Genomic DNA, 12,500 nt, shown 5'->3' with positions numbered 1-12,500 from the left:
CTTATGGCCATACCACCCTGAACACGCCCCTTTTGCTGTCAGAGTTTGTGTGGTGCTGAAGGAGAGCTGACGTGTCAGTACTGAGCAGGACAGCTGGACTAATTTGTTTGTTTTTTGGATGCGCTTTGGATTTATTTAAATACCTCAGATTGTGAGTGAATGTCCCCCAGCAGTCACTGACTGTTAGGGGGATCGTTTTTCTTTTCACCTTTTTTCCTGTTTTTTTTCCACAATTTTGTGAAGAATTTTTGTTTTTTGTGAATGTTTGCTCGTATGTCGCGAGCAAACTCACACGGACGGATCACAAAGATGACAGGACCACGGACTGGAGAGATGGAAAAAGGAAAAGAGAACGGACAACAACGTGAACAAACAAACATGGCACTGAAACAAAGGAATGGATTAAACGACAACGAGAAGAACGACGGACAAAAAGGACGGATGAAAACGGCAAATGAAACAGGGAACGGAATGGATGACGGAGAGAGAGGAAGAGAGAGGAGCGGCGGGTTGATTGCTCCGCATGCAGAGAATGGGAGAGGTGGCGAGAGAGCAGAAAAAGAGGAAGCAAAAGTGTCTTTTGAGAGAAAACTAACACTAAACATTGAAATGGTGGGAGACAAAGTTCCTCTAAATCACGTCATGAGCAACATAAAAATGATCTGTGGGGGCCTGCTGGCGTGCAGAACCCTGGGACCTGAAAAACTGGAGGTGACGGTGAGCAACATTAAAGGAAAGGAAAGGCTGCTGGATGGATTTAAGATCGGAGAGACCAGAGTCGTGGCGAGAGAACTAAATAATGATGAGCTGGTGGTGTCTTTTTTAAACCTGCCAGCGTATATCACAGATGAAGAAATAGTTTGGAAGCTGACGGGATGGGGAGTGAAACCGACATCACCAATAAAACGCAGAATGTGGCCTGGAACAATGATAGCTGACGGAACGAGGTTTGTCCGGGTCAGATTTAATGACCAGGTACAGTCACTCCCTTACTCCACAAAGTTTAACACTGTGATGGGGAACGAATACTTTAGAGTAATACATGATAGACAACAAAAAGTGTGCAGGATGTGCATCCAGCCGGGACACATCCTGAGAGAGTGTCCAGAATTTATGTGCCACAACTGTGGGGTGCAGGGACACTTTGCGCGAGAGTGCAGCGCGAACAGCACAAAATGCACAAACTGTAAAAAAAGAGAAAATGAATGTGAGTGTGAAAACGGAGAGGAGAGCAAGAACGAGGTGGAGGAGGTGTACGAGGATGAAGACGAGGCGGAGTAGGTGTACGAGGAGGAGGCGGAGGAGAAGGAGGTGATCGGAGCAAGCAGGAGGGAGATCAGAGAAGACGAGAACAGTGACGGAGAAATGGAGCAGAGCAGAGAGAGCGGAGGAGAACGGGCGTCAGAGTGCGAGCTGGAGACGCCGGAGCTGGCTGGAGAGGGAGGACAGCAGAAGCAACGAAAAACGAGCGAGAGAGGGAAAAAAGGAGACGGAAGGGACGTGGCAGAAGACCCGGGGGTAAGCATGAGCACAGAGGGGAGGGAGATGCCTGAGAGTGGTGTTGGACAGGCGGGAGGGAGAAAAATCACGCTAAATAATACGGGTAAAAGCACCAGTCCCAATGAAACGGACAGCGAAATGGATGTGGGTGAACTGGCGAGTGCGCAAAAAAGACTAAGTCTTGGACAACGAAAAAAGTTGGTGAAAAAATTGAAATGTAAGGACAAATAATGACTGACAATAACCCCTGTAAATCCGTTTTTTTTGTTTTTATTTTTATGATAATGGCCTTTAATTTATTTTCGATTAACGTGAATGGACTAAGGAACAAAGAAAAAAGACATTCGATTCTTTCCTTGCAGAATGACGTTTTGTGCCTGCAGGAGACCAGGTGGGATGATTCCCTGGTGGAAGACATAAAAAAAGACTTTGTGGGCCATATTTTCTGCTCCAATGGCACGTCGAGGGCGAGAGGAGTGGCGGTTTTAGTCAAAACGGGTCGGGTAACAGGGGTAAATTTGGTTTATGGAGACAAAGAAGGAAGAATAATAGTAATAGACTGTGTGTATGAAACGAAAAATATAAGAATCATAAATATATATGCACCGAATGGAGAAAAAGAAAGGAAAACGTTCTTCATTGCAATAAGCAAATGGTGGGAAAGGAATTGTATAATAATCGGTGACTTTAATGTGGCGATGACACCCACCGATGTGTCAAAAAATAATGTGTTTAAGGGGGATGTGAGCAGGGGGACACTTAAAGATATAATGATAACGAAACAATGCATTGATATTTGGAGATTGCTACATCCATGGGAGAGGGTGTTCTCCAGGAGACAAATTGTACTAAATAGATTAAAACAATCTAGAATAGATTATGCTTTGGTGACATGCGAGGTAGTGAGGTGGATTAAAGAAGTTGAATATAAAACTAATATGTGGAGCGATCACGCTGGAATAGAAATCACGTTTAGAAAAGAAACGAATGTACGTAAAGGAGGGATATGGTGCTTTAATGCAAGCTTGCTGGATGATGGAATGTTTGTGAAAAGTATGGAAAGATTGTTGAATGATGTGGGATATGAGTGGAATGAGAGTGAAGATATGAATGTGTGGTGGGATAGTGTAAAAGTCAGAATTAAAAAAAAGTGTATCAATTATAGTAAAGAGAAAAAGTGGAGAGAAAATAGAAAGGAAGAGAATTTGAGAAAACAACTAAGTGAGGAAATAGCATCGCTTGACAGTGTAGATAATGTAGATGTCGAAAAATACATACATTTAAAAGAACAGTTGGGAGTGATTGAACTTAAAAAGAGTAGGGGTGCAGCCATTAGGAGTAAAATACAATATATGTATGAGGGGGAGAGGAGTACAGCCTTTTTTTTAGGTCTGGAAAAACAAAAACAAAAAAGAACAGAAATAAACGAATTATTAAATGAAGCAGGTAAAAGTGTGACAGATAAAAAGGGAATTTTAGAAATAGTAAAGGGCTATTATGAAAGCCTGTTTTCGAGACAGGAGTGTGATAGCGTGAGTGTGAACAGAGCTTTGGGTGCCTTAAAGAAAAAACTAAGCGAGGACGATAAAATGTGGTGTGATTGTGAGTTTACAGAGGGAGAAATCAGAAGTGCTTTAGAGGGGTTAAACAAAAACAATAGTCCTGGGAGCGATGGCCTAACTGCGGAATTCTACCAAGCTTTCAAAGAGCAGCTGGTGCCCTTGGTGAACAAATTGAGTAAATATATGGAAAAAGTGAAACATATACCAAAAAGTTTAGGGGAAGGGGTGGTTACTATTTTTTACAAAAACAAGGGGGACAATAAAAATCTGGACAACTACAGACCAATCAGCCTACTCAACACAGACTACAAAATCATAGCGAAAACAATAGCCAATAGAATCAGGGAGGTAATAGGAACAATCATAGAACAAACACAATCATACAGTATACCAAACAGAGACATAGCAGACTCAATCATTTCAATAAAACAGACGGTCAGGGATATGGAAGGGGAGGGGGGAATATGGCTAGGGATTGATTTAAATAAAGCTTTTGACAGAGTAGATCACGGGTTCATGGGGAAGGTGTTAGAGAAGTTTGGATTCGGGGAGAGAATGAGAGAATGGATAAATATGTTGTATACAGGAGCGGAAAGCAAGATAAAATGTAACGGGGAACTAACTGATTCTTTTAAAATATCAAGGTCAGTGAGACAAGGATGTCCGATGTCAGCGCTGTTGTACAGCTTGGTAGCAGAGCCGCTGGCAGCACTGATATCGGAAGACGTAAACATAAAAGGTATAGGTAAGGAAAACGTAAAAATAATACAGTATGCAGATGACGTGAATATAATGGTAAAAGGAGAGGAGGATATAGAATTGATATTAAAACATGTACAAACTTATGAAAGAGCATCTGGGGCAAAAGTAAATGAAAATAAGTCAGAAATTATGTTACTAGGTAAGGAATCCAATCTAGTTAATAAGTGGGGATTTAAAACGGTGTGTGAGAGAAGAAAAGTGTTGGGAGTGAATATGGGGAAAAATGAGAATGAATGTGATGATGTAACATGGAAAGAGGTGGTGGGTAAAATAAAAAAAACATTGAATTTGTGGAAAGCGAGGGGTCTATTGTTGAGAGGAAGGGTAGCCGTAACAAATGCTCTCGTGTTGTCCAAAGTGAATCATGCGCTGAGTACTTGTACGCTTCCGGACTGGGCCTTTAAGGAGATTTCAAAGACCATTAGGGACTTTATTTGGAAAAACAAAGCAGCGAGTATAGCTCACAAAACAATAATAGGGGCTAAAGATCAGGGGGGGCTAGCTTTGATTGATTTACTTACAAAAAAAGTAGCACTAAGAGTCAAATTGATAGGCAAATTTATGGACCAGAACCGGAACGTAGTTTGGAAAAACCACTTCAAACAATATCTGTGCAGTTTTGGACTTTACAACGAGGACAACCTGTACCAGATCAATAACCCGGATTCATTTAAACACTTGCCACGGTTTTTCCAGGAAGTACTCAGTGCGTGGTATCAGGTTTCATCCTGGACTGTACCAGAGTGCGGAACGAGAGGGTCAGTGCTACGACTGCCCTTCCTCTCGAGCCCGTATTTTAAAAATGGGGAGAGGGTAATTAAGTGTGAAGCTATGTCGAAAGCGGGATATATTAGAATAAGGGATTTACTGAACTGTGGGGGGGATTTTGATTTACAAATGGTGGTGAGGGGTTTAAAAAATAAAGGGTGTGTGTGCAGAAAGGATGTGATTGAGGGAGTGTTTGCAAATGTAAAATTGTCTTTGTCGAGCGAATGGGAAAAATTAATCAAAGAGAAGGAGGGAGTGATGCAGGACGATGTGCGGGGGATCTCCCTGTGCCTAGGGGAGAAGAAACACAACATTATAGATGTCACTACAAAAATTTGGTATAGGTGCGCAATCACACATAGAATACAGAAACCCACATCTGAAGTAAAATGGACAGACACATACCCGGACATAACAAGCAACATGATATGGAAGAACATTAACATTCCGCATACACCACATGCAATATTTGACCTAGATTTCAAACTGAGGCACAGGAGGATCTTCACCTGCATCGTCCTGCATCAGATCCATAAGGAGAGGTATGAAAGAAAGTGTTGTGTATGTGAAAGTACGGATGAGGATTTAATACATTTGTTTGTTACGTGTGGGGAATTGGTTTATTTTTGGGGAAAAATAAGAGAAATGTTGAGGAAATGCAGTAAGAATGAGTGTTGGAATGAAAGGGGGTGGGAATTGTCGGTGTTGTTGGGGGTGGGAACAAAACAAAAAAATCACAATGTAATGAATATAATTTTGGCTTTTGCAAGAAAAGCGGTTTTTAACAGGAGGAATTATGCACTGTATGAAAGTAAGAAAATGAATGTGTGGAGAATGTTTGTGAATGAATGGAAAGCACATCTTAAATTACTGTACATAGCGAATGAGAGTGAGTTTGTGAGAATGTTTGTGGAAGGTGCGAATGTGTGTAGAGTAAACGAGGAGGGAATTATGTGGGATGTCTAAATTATTTTGTTTTTGTTTTTTTTGGTACGAGGGCTTCTTTTTTGGTCATGGGGAAAATGGGTGATTTGATTTGGGTTTTTTTTTTCTCAGTGGTTTTTTGAGAATACTGTGGGGTTTTTGTATGTTTTTGTGGTTTGTTTTCAGAGGGGTGTTTGCTTTGGGGGAGGGACTCAGAAGAGTTGTCATGAGTTGGGGGTATCAGGGGTGATTTGAGTTTTTTTTTCTGATGCTATGTTTTTATTGTTTTTAGGGTGCCGTTTGCGTCAGAGGGGAGGTTTAATTTAGAGGGTGTATGTATTATAATAGCATTTGTTGTAAATGATGTGAAAGAATTATAAATGTTTTTGTAATTTTGATAATAAAAGATAAAAAAAAAAAAAAAAAAAAACACGCCCGATCTCGTCCCATCTCGGAAGCTAAGCAGGTTAGGGCCTGGTTAGTACTTTGATGGGAGACCGCCTAGGAATACCAGGTGCTGTAAGCTTTTTCATTTTTTTTTATCATATAGAGACATATTCACATGTGCAAAAATTCAGCCAGAATCAAGGGCATGACATCTTTAAAAGGCCCCTTTCTGCACACAATAATGGCTTACGGCCATACCACCCTGAACACGCCCGATCTCGTCTGATCTCGAAAGCTAAGCAGGGTCGATCCTGGTTAGTACTTGGATGGGAGACCGCCTGGGAATACCAAGTGCTGTAAGCTTTTTCATTTTTTTGATCATATGTTTTTTTTTTATCATATAGAGACATATTCACATGTCCAAAAATTCAGCCAGAATCAAGGCCATGACATCTTTAAAAGGCCCCTCTCTGCACACAATAATGGCTTGCAGCCATACTACCCTCAACTCGTCCGATCTCGGAAGCTAAGCAGGGTCGGGCCAGGTTAGTACTTGGATGGGAGACTGCCTAGGAATACCAGGTGCTGTAAGCTTTTTCATTTTTTTTTATCATAGAGAGACATATTCACATGTCGAAAAATTCAGCCAGAACCAAGGGCATGACATCTTTAAAAGGCCCCTTTCTGCACTCAATAATGGCTTACGGCCATACCACCCTGAACTTGTCCGATCTCGGAAGCTAAGCAGGTTCGGGCCTGGTTAGTAATTGGATGGGAGACTGCCTAGGAATACCAGGTGCTGTAAGCTTTTTCTTTTTTTTGTTATCATATAGAGACATATTCACATGTCAAAAAATTCAGCCAGAATCAAGGGCATGACATCTTTAAAAGGCCCCTTTCTGCACACAATAATGGCTTACGGCCATACCACCCTGAACACGCCCGATCTCGTCTGATCTCGGAAGCTAAGCAGGTTCGGGCCTGGTTAGTAATTGGATGGGAGACCGCCTAGGAATACCAGGTGCTGTAAGCTTTTTCATTTTTTTGATCATATGTTTTTTTTTTATCATATAGAGACATATTCACATGTCCAAAAATTCAGCCAGAATCAAGGGCATGACATCTTTAAAAGGCCCCTTTCTGCACAAATTAATGGCTTACGGCCATACCACCCTGAACACGCCCGATCTCGTCTGATCTCGGAAGCTAAGCAGGTTAGGGCCTGGTTAGTAATTGGATGGGAGACCGCCTAGGAATACCAGGTGCTGTAAGCTTTTTGATTTTTTTGATCATATGTTTTTTTTTTATCATATAGTGACATATTCACATGTCCAAAAATTCAGCCAGAATCAAGGGCATGACATCTTTAAAAGGCCCCTCTCTGCACACAATAATGGCTTGCAGCCATACTACCCTCAACTGGTCCGATCTCGGAAGCTAAGCAGTGTCGGGCCAGGTTAGTACTTGGATGGGAGACCGCCTAGGAATACCAGGTGCTGTAAGCTTTTTCATTTTTTTTTATCATATAGAGACATATTCACATGTCCAAAAATTCAGCCAGAACCAAGGGCATGACATCTTTAAAAGGCCCCTTTCTGCACTCAATAATGGCTTACGGCCATACCACCCTGAACTTGTCCGATCTCGGAAGCTAAGCAGGTTCGGGCCTGGTTAGTAATTGGATGGGAGACCGCCTAGGAATACCAGGTGCTGTAAGCTTTTTCATTTTTTTGATCATATGTTTTTTTTTTATCATATAGTGACATATTCACATGTCCAAAAATTCAGCCAGAATCAAGGGCATGACATCTTTAAAAGGCCCCTCTCTGCACACAATAATGGCTTGCAGCCATACTACCCTCAACTGGTCCGATCTCGGAAGCTAAGCAGGGTCGGGCCAGGTTAGTACTTGGATGGGAGACCGCCTAGGAATACCAGGTGCTGTAAGCTTTTTCATTTTTTTTTATCATATAGAGACATATTCACATGTCCAAAAATTCAGCCAGAACCAAGGGCATGACATCTTTAAAAGGCCCCTTTCTGCACTCAATAATGGCTTACGGCCATACCACCCTGAACTTGTCCGATCTCGGAAGCTAAGCAGGTTCGGGCCTGGTTAGTAATTGGATGGGAGACTGCCTAGGAATACCAGGTGCTGTAAGCTTTTTCATTTTTTTGATAATATGTTTTTTTGTTATCATATAGAGACATATTCACATGTCAAAAAATTCAGCCAGAATCAAGGGCATGACATCTTTAAAAGGCCCCTTTCTGCACACAATAATGGCTTACGGCCATACCACCCTGAACACGCCTGATCTCGTCTGATCTCGGAAGCTAAGCAGGTTCGGGCCTGGTTAGTAATTGGATGGGAGACCGCCTAGGAATACCAGGTGCTGTAAGCTTTTTCATTTTTTTGATCATATGTTTTTTTTTTATCATATAGAGACATATTCACATGTCCAAAAATTCAGCCAGAATCAAGGGCATGACATCTTTAAAAGGCCCCTTTCTGCACAAATTAATGGCTTACGGCCATACCACCCTGAACACGCCCGATCTCGTCTGATCTCGGAAGCTAAGCAGGTTAGGGCCTGGTTAGTAATTGGATGGGAGACCGCCTAGGAATACCAGGTGCTGTAAGCTTTTTCATTTTTTTGATCATATGTTTTTTTTTTATCATATAGTGACATATTCACATGTCCAAAAATTCAGCCAGAATCAAGGGCATGACATCTTTAAAAGGCCCCTCTCTGCACACAATAATGGCTTGCAGCCATACTACCCTCAACTGGTCCGATCTCGGAAGCTAAGCAGGGTCGGGCCAGGTTAGTACTTGGATGGGAGACCGCCTAGGAATACCAGGTGCTGTAAGCTTTTTCATTTTTTTTTATCATATAGAGACATATTCACATGTCCAAAAATTCAGCCAGAACCAAGGGCATGACATCTTTAAAAGGCCCCTTTCTGCACTCAATAATGGCTTACGGCCATACCACCCTGAACTTGTCCGATCTCGGAAGCTAAGCAGGTTCGGGCCTGGTTAGTAATTGGATGGGAGACTGCCTAGGAATACCAGGTGCTGTAAGCTTTTTCATTTTTTTGATAATATGTTTTTTTGTTATCATATAGAGACATTTTCACATGTCCAAAAATTCAGCCAGAATCAAGGGCATGACATCTTTAAAAGGCCCCTCTCTGCACACAATAATGGCTTGCAGCCATACTACCCTCAACTCGTCCGATCTCGGAAGCTAAGCAGGGTCGGGCCAGGTTAGTACTTGGATGGGAGACCGCCTAGGAATACCAGGTGCTGTAAGCTTTTTCATTTTTTTTTATCATAGAGAGACATATTCACATGTCGAAAAATTCAGCCAGAACCAAGGGCATGACATCTTTAAAAGGCCCCTTTCTGCACTCAATAATGGCTTACGGCCATACCACCCTGAACTTGTCCGATCTCGGAAGCTAAGCAGGTTCGGGCCTGGTTAGTAATTGGATGGGAGACTGCCTCGGAATACCAGGTGCTGTAAGCTTTTTCATTTTTTTGATAATATGTTTTTTTGTTATCATATAGAGACATATTCACATGTCAAAAAATTCAGCCAGAATCAAGGGCATGACATCTTTAAAAGGCCCCTTTCTGCACACAATAATGGCTTACGGCCATACCACCCTGAACACGCCCGATCTCGTCTGATCTCGGAAGCTAAGCAGGTTCGGGCCTGGTTAGTAATTGGATGGGAGACCGCCTAGGAATACCAGGTGCTGTAAGCTTTTTCATTTTTTTGATCATATGTTTTTTTTTTATCATATAGAGACATATTCACATGTCCAAAAATTCAGCCAGAATCAAGGGCATGACATCTTTAAAAGGCCCCTTTCTGCACAAATTAATGGCTTACGGCCATACCACCCTGAACACGCCCGATCTCGTCTGATCTCGGAAGCTAAGCAGGTTAGGGCCTGGTTAGTAATTGGATGGGAGACCGCCTAGGAATACCAGGTGCTGTAAGCTTTTTCATTTTTTTGATCATATGTTTTTTTTTTATCATATAGTGACATATTCACATGTCCAAAAATTCAGCCAGAATCAAGGGCATGACATCTTTAAAAGGCCCCTCTCTGCACACAATAATGGCTTGCAGCCATACTACCCTCAACTGGTCCGATCTCGGAAGCTAAGCAGGGTCGGGCCAGGTTAGTACTTGGATGGGAGACCGCCTAGGAATACCAGGTGCTGTAAGCTTTTTCATTTTTTTTTATCATATAGAGACATATTCACATGTCCAAAAATTCAGCCAGAACCAAGGGCATGACATCTTTAAAAGGCCCCTTTCTGCACTCAATAATGGCTTACGGCCATACCACCCTGAACTTGTCCGATCTCGGAAGCTAAGCAGGTTCGGGCCTGGTTAGTAATTGGATGGGAGACTGCCTAGGAATACCAGGTGCTGTAAGCTTTTTCATTTTTTTGATAATATGTTTTTTTGTTATCATATAGAGACATATTCACATGTCAAAAAATTCAGCCAGAATCAAGGGCATGACATCTTTAAAAGGCCCCTTTCTGCACACAATAATGGCTTACGGCCATACCACCCTGAACACGCCCGATCTCGTCTGATCTCGGAAGCTAAGCAGGTTCGGGCCTGGTTAGTAATTGGATGGGAGACCGCCTAGGAATACCAGGTGCTGTAAGCTTTTTCATTTTTTTGATCATATGTTTTTTTTTTATCATATAGAGACATATTCACATGTCCAAAAATTCAGCCAGAATCAAGGGCATGACATCTTTAAAAGGCCCCTTTCTGCACAAATTAATGGCTTACGGCCATACCACCCTGAACACGCCCGATCTCGTCTGATCTCGGAAGCTAAGCAGGTTAGGGCCTGGTTAGTAATTGGATGGGAGACCGCCTAGGAATACCAGGTGCTGTAAGCTTTTTCATTTTTTTGATCATATGTTTTTTTTTTATCATATAGTGACATATTCACATGTCCAAAAATTCAGCCAGAATCAAGGGCATGACATCTTTAAAAGGCCCCTCTCTGCACACAATAATGGCTTGCAGCCATACTACCCTCAACTGGTCCGATCTCGGAAGCTAAGCAGGGTCGGGCCAGGTTAGTACTTGGATGGGAGACCGCCTAGGAATACCAGGTGCTGTAAGCTTTTTCATTTTTTTTTATCATATAGAGACATATTCACATGTCCAAAAATTCAGCCAGAACCAAGGGCATGACATCTTTAAAAGGCCCCTTTCTGCACTCAATAATGGCTTACGGCCATACCACCCTGAACTTGTCCGATCTCGGAAGCTAAGCAGGTTCGGGCCTGGTTAGTAATTGGATGGGAGACTGCCTAGGAATACCAGGTGCTGTAAGCTTTTTCATTTTTTTGATAATATGTTTTTTTGTTATCATATAGAGACATTTTCACATGTCCAAAAATTCAGCCAGAATCAAGGGCATGACATCTTTAAAAGGCCCCTCTCTGCACACAATAATGGCTTGCAGCCATACTACCCTCAACTCGTCCGATCTCGGAAGCTAAGCAGGGTCGGGCCAGGTTAGTACTTGGATGGGAGACCGCCTAGGAATACCAGGTGCTGTAAGCTTTTTCATTTTTTTTTATCATAGAGAGACATATTCACATGTCGAAAAATTCAGCCAGAACCAAGGGCATGACATCTTTAAAAGGCCCCTTTCTGCACTCAATAATGGCTTACGGCCATACCACCCTGAACTTGTCCGATCTCGGAAGCTAAGCAGGTTCGGGCCTGGTTAGTAATTGGATGGGAGACTGCCTCGGAATACCAGGTGCTGTAAGCTTTTTCATTTTTTTGATAATATGTTTTTTTGTTATCATATAGAGACATATTCACATGTCAAAAAATTCAGCCAGAATCAAGGGCATGACATCTTTAAAAGGCCCCTTTCTGCACACAATAATGGCTTACGGCCATACCACCCTGAACACGCCCGATCTCGTCTGATCTCGGAAGCTAAGCAGGTTCGGGCCTGGTTAGTAATTGGATGGGAGACCGCCTAGGAATACCAGGTGCTGTAAGCTTTTTCATTTTTTTGATCATATGTTTTTTTTTTATCATATAGAGACATATTCACATGTCCAAAAATTCAGCCAGAATCAAGGGCATGACATCTTTAAAAGGCCCCTTTCTGCACAAATTAATGGCTTACGGCCATACCACCCTGAACACGCCCGATCTCGTCTGATCTCGGAAGCTAAGCAGGTTAGGGCCTGGTTAGTAATTGGATGGGAGACCGCCTAGGAATACCAGGTGCTGTAAGCTTTTTCATTTTTTTGATCATATGTTTTTTTTTTATCATATAGTGACATATTCACATGTCCAAAAATTCAGCCAGAATCAAGGGCATGACATCTTTAAAAGGCCCCTCTCTGCACACAATAATGGCTTGCAGCCATACTACCCTCAACTGGTCCGATCTCGGAAGCTAAGCAGGGTCGGGCCAGGTTAGTACTTGGATGGGAGACCGCCTAGGAATACCAGGTGCTGTAAGCTTTTTCATTTTTTTTTATCATATAGAGACATATTCACATGTCCAAAAATT

The 12,500-nt window shown here is 42.2% G+C and overlaps 11 non-coding genes and 17 pseudogenes across 11 annotated transcripts; all 28 read left to right on the top strand.

Annotated features, from left to right (window-relative positions):
- The first annotated feature begins 6,147 nt into the window (after window positions 1-6,147).
- On the top strand, window positions 6,148-6,266 carry LOC132967440 (5S ribosomal RNA). Its single transcript, XR_009670788.1, has one exon. It is a non-coding gene; the product is annotated as a 5S ribosomal RNA (ribosomal RNA).
- Window positions 6,267-6,388: 122 nt separating this feature from the next.
- LOC132967737 (5S ribosomal RNA) lies at window positions 6,389-6,497 on the top strand (annotated as a pseudogene).
- A 105-nt stretch (window positions 6,498-6,602) lies between these two features.
- LOC132967254 (5S ribosomal RNA) lies at window positions 6,603-6,711 on the top strand (annotated as a pseudogene).
- Window positions 6,712-6,817: 106 nt separating this feature from the next.
- Window positions 6,818-6,936, top strand: LOC132967401 (5S ribosomal RNA). Its single transcript, XR_009670754.1, has one exon. It is a non-coding gene; the product is annotated as a 5S ribosomal RNA (ribosomal RNA).
- A 122-nt stretch (window positions 6,937-7,058) lies between these two features.
- On the top strand, window positions 7,059-7,177 carry LOC132967370 (5S ribosomal RNA). The gene has a single exon (XR_009670724.1). It is a non-coding gene; the product is annotated as a 5S ribosomal RNA (ribosomal RNA).
- Window positions 7,178-7,299: 122 nt separating this feature from the next.
- LOC132967294 (5S ribosomal RNA) lies at window positions 7,300-7,408 on the top strand (annotated as a pseudogene).
- Window positions 7,409-7,513: 105 nt separating this feature from the next.
- Window positions 7,514-7,622, top strand: LOC132967748 (5S ribosomal RNA; annotated as a pseudogene).
- A 122-nt stretch (window positions 7,623-7,744) lies between these two features.
- On the top strand, window positions 7,745-7,853 carry LOC132967790 (5S ribosomal RNA; annotated as a pseudogene).
- A 105-nt stretch (window positions 7,854-7,958) lies between these two features.
- On the top strand, window positions 7,959-8,067 carry LOC132967252 (5S ribosomal RNA; annotated as a pseudogene).
- Window positions 8,068-8,189: 122 nt separating this feature from the next.
- LOC132967417 (5S ribosomal RNA) lies at window positions 8,190-8,308 on the top strand. Its single transcript, XR_009670768.1, has one exon. It is a non-coding gene; the product is annotated as a 5S ribosomal RNA (ribosomal RNA).
- Window positions 8,309-8,430: 122 nt separating this feature from the next.
- Window positions 8,431-8,549, top strand: LOC132967369 (5S ribosomal RNA). The gene has a single exon (XR_009670723.1). It is a non-coding gene; the product is annotated as a 5S ribosomal RNA (ribosomal RNA).
- A 122-nt stretch (window positions 8,550-8,671) lies between these two features.
- On the top strand, window positions 8,672-8,780 carry LOC132967789 (5S ribosomal RNA; annotated as a pseudogene).
- A 105-nt stretch (window positions 8,781-8,885) lies between these two features.
- LOC132967251 (5S ribosomal RNA) lies at window positions 8,886-8,994 on the top strand (annotated as a pseudogene).
- Window positions 8,995-9,116: 122 nt separating this feature from the next.
- Window positions 9,117-9,225, top strand: LOC132967685 (5S ribosomal RNA; annotated as a pseudogene).
- A 105-nt stretch (window positions 9,226-9,330) lies between these two features.
- LOC132967262 (5S ribosomal RNA) lies at window positions 9,331-9,439 on the top strand (annotated as a pseudogene).
- Window positions 9,440-9,561: 122 nt separating this feature from the next.
- Window positions 9,562-9,680, top strand: LOC132967400 (5S ribosomal RNA). The gene has a single exon (XR_009670753.1). It is a non-coding gene; the product is annotated as a 5S ribosomal RNA (ribosomal RNA).
- A 122-nt stretch (window positions 9,681-9,802) lies between these two features.
- Window positions 9,803-9,921, top strand: LOC132967368 (5S ribosomal RNA). The gene has a single exon (XR_009670722.1). It is a non-coding gene; the product is annotated as a 5S ribosomal RNA (ribosomal RNA).
- Window positions 9,922-10,043: 122 nt separating this feature from the next.
- LOC132967788 (5S ribosomal RNA) lies at window positions 10,044-10,152 on the top strand (annotated as a pseudogene).
- Window positions 10,153-10,257: 105 nt separating this feature from the next.
- LOC132967250 (5S ribosomal RNA) lies at window positions 10,258-10,366 on the top strand (annotated as a pseudogene).
- Window positions 10,367-10,488: 122 nt separating this feature from the next.
- On the top strand, window positions 10,489-10,607 carry LOC132967399 (5S ribosomal RNA). Its single transcript, XR_009670752.1, has one exon. It is a non-coding gene; the product is annotated as a 5S ribosomal RNA (ribosomal RNA).
- A 122-nt stretch (window positions 10,608-10,729) lies between these two features.
- Window positions 10,730-10,848, top strand: LOC132967367 (5S ribosomal RNA). Its single transcript, XR_009670721.1, has one exon. It is a non-coding gene; the product is annotated as a 5S ribosomal RNA (ribosomal RNA).
- A 122-nt stretch (window positions 10,849-10,970) lies between these two features.
- Window positions 10,971-11,079, top strand: LOC132967787 (5S ribosomal RNA; annotated as a pseudogene).
- Window positions 11,080-11,184: 105 nt separating this feature from the next.
- LOC132967248 (5S ribosomal RNA) lies at window positions 11,185-11,293 on the top strand (annotated as a pseudogene).
- A 122-nt stretch (window positions 11,294-11,415) lies between these two features.
- Window positions 11,416-11,524, top strand: LOC132967684 (5S ribosomal RNA; annotated as a pseudogene).
- Window positions 11,525-11,629: 105 nt separating this feature from the next.
- LOC132967261 (5S ribosomal RNA) lies at window positions 11,630-11,738 on the top strand (annotated as a pseudogene).
- A 122-nt stretch (window positions 11,739-11,860) lies between these two features.
- On the top strand, window positions 11,861-11,979 carry LOC132967398 (5S ribosomal RNA). Its single transcript, XR_009670751.1, has one exon. It is a non-coding gene; the product is annotated as a 5S ribosomal RNA (ribosomal RNA).
- Window positions 11,980-12,101: 122 nt separating this feature from the next.
- On the top strand, window positions 12,102-12,220 carry LOC132967365 (5S ribosomal RNA). The gene has a single exon (XR_009670720.1). It is a non-coding gene; the product is annotated as a 5S ribosomal RNA (ribosomal RNA).
- A 122-nt stretch (window positions 12,221-12,342) lies between these two features.
- LOC132967786 (5S ribosomal RNA) lies at window positions 12,343-12,451 on the top strand (annotated as a pseudogene).
- Window positions 12,452-12,500: the final 49 nt, after the last annotated feature.

The sequence above is a fragment of the Labrus mixtus genome, unplaced genomic scaffold (assembly GCF_963584025.1).
Source record: "Labrus mixtus unplaced genomic scaffold, fLabMix1.1 SCAFFOLD_46, whole genome shotgun sequence".
NCBI classification, from domain to species: domain Eukaryota; kingdom Metazoa; phylum Chordata; class Actinopteri; order Labriformes; family Labridae; genus Labrus; species Labrus mixtus.
The sequence above is the reverse complement of the archived record's forward strand: the minus strand, read 5'-3'. Positions and strand labels throughout refer to the sequence as shown.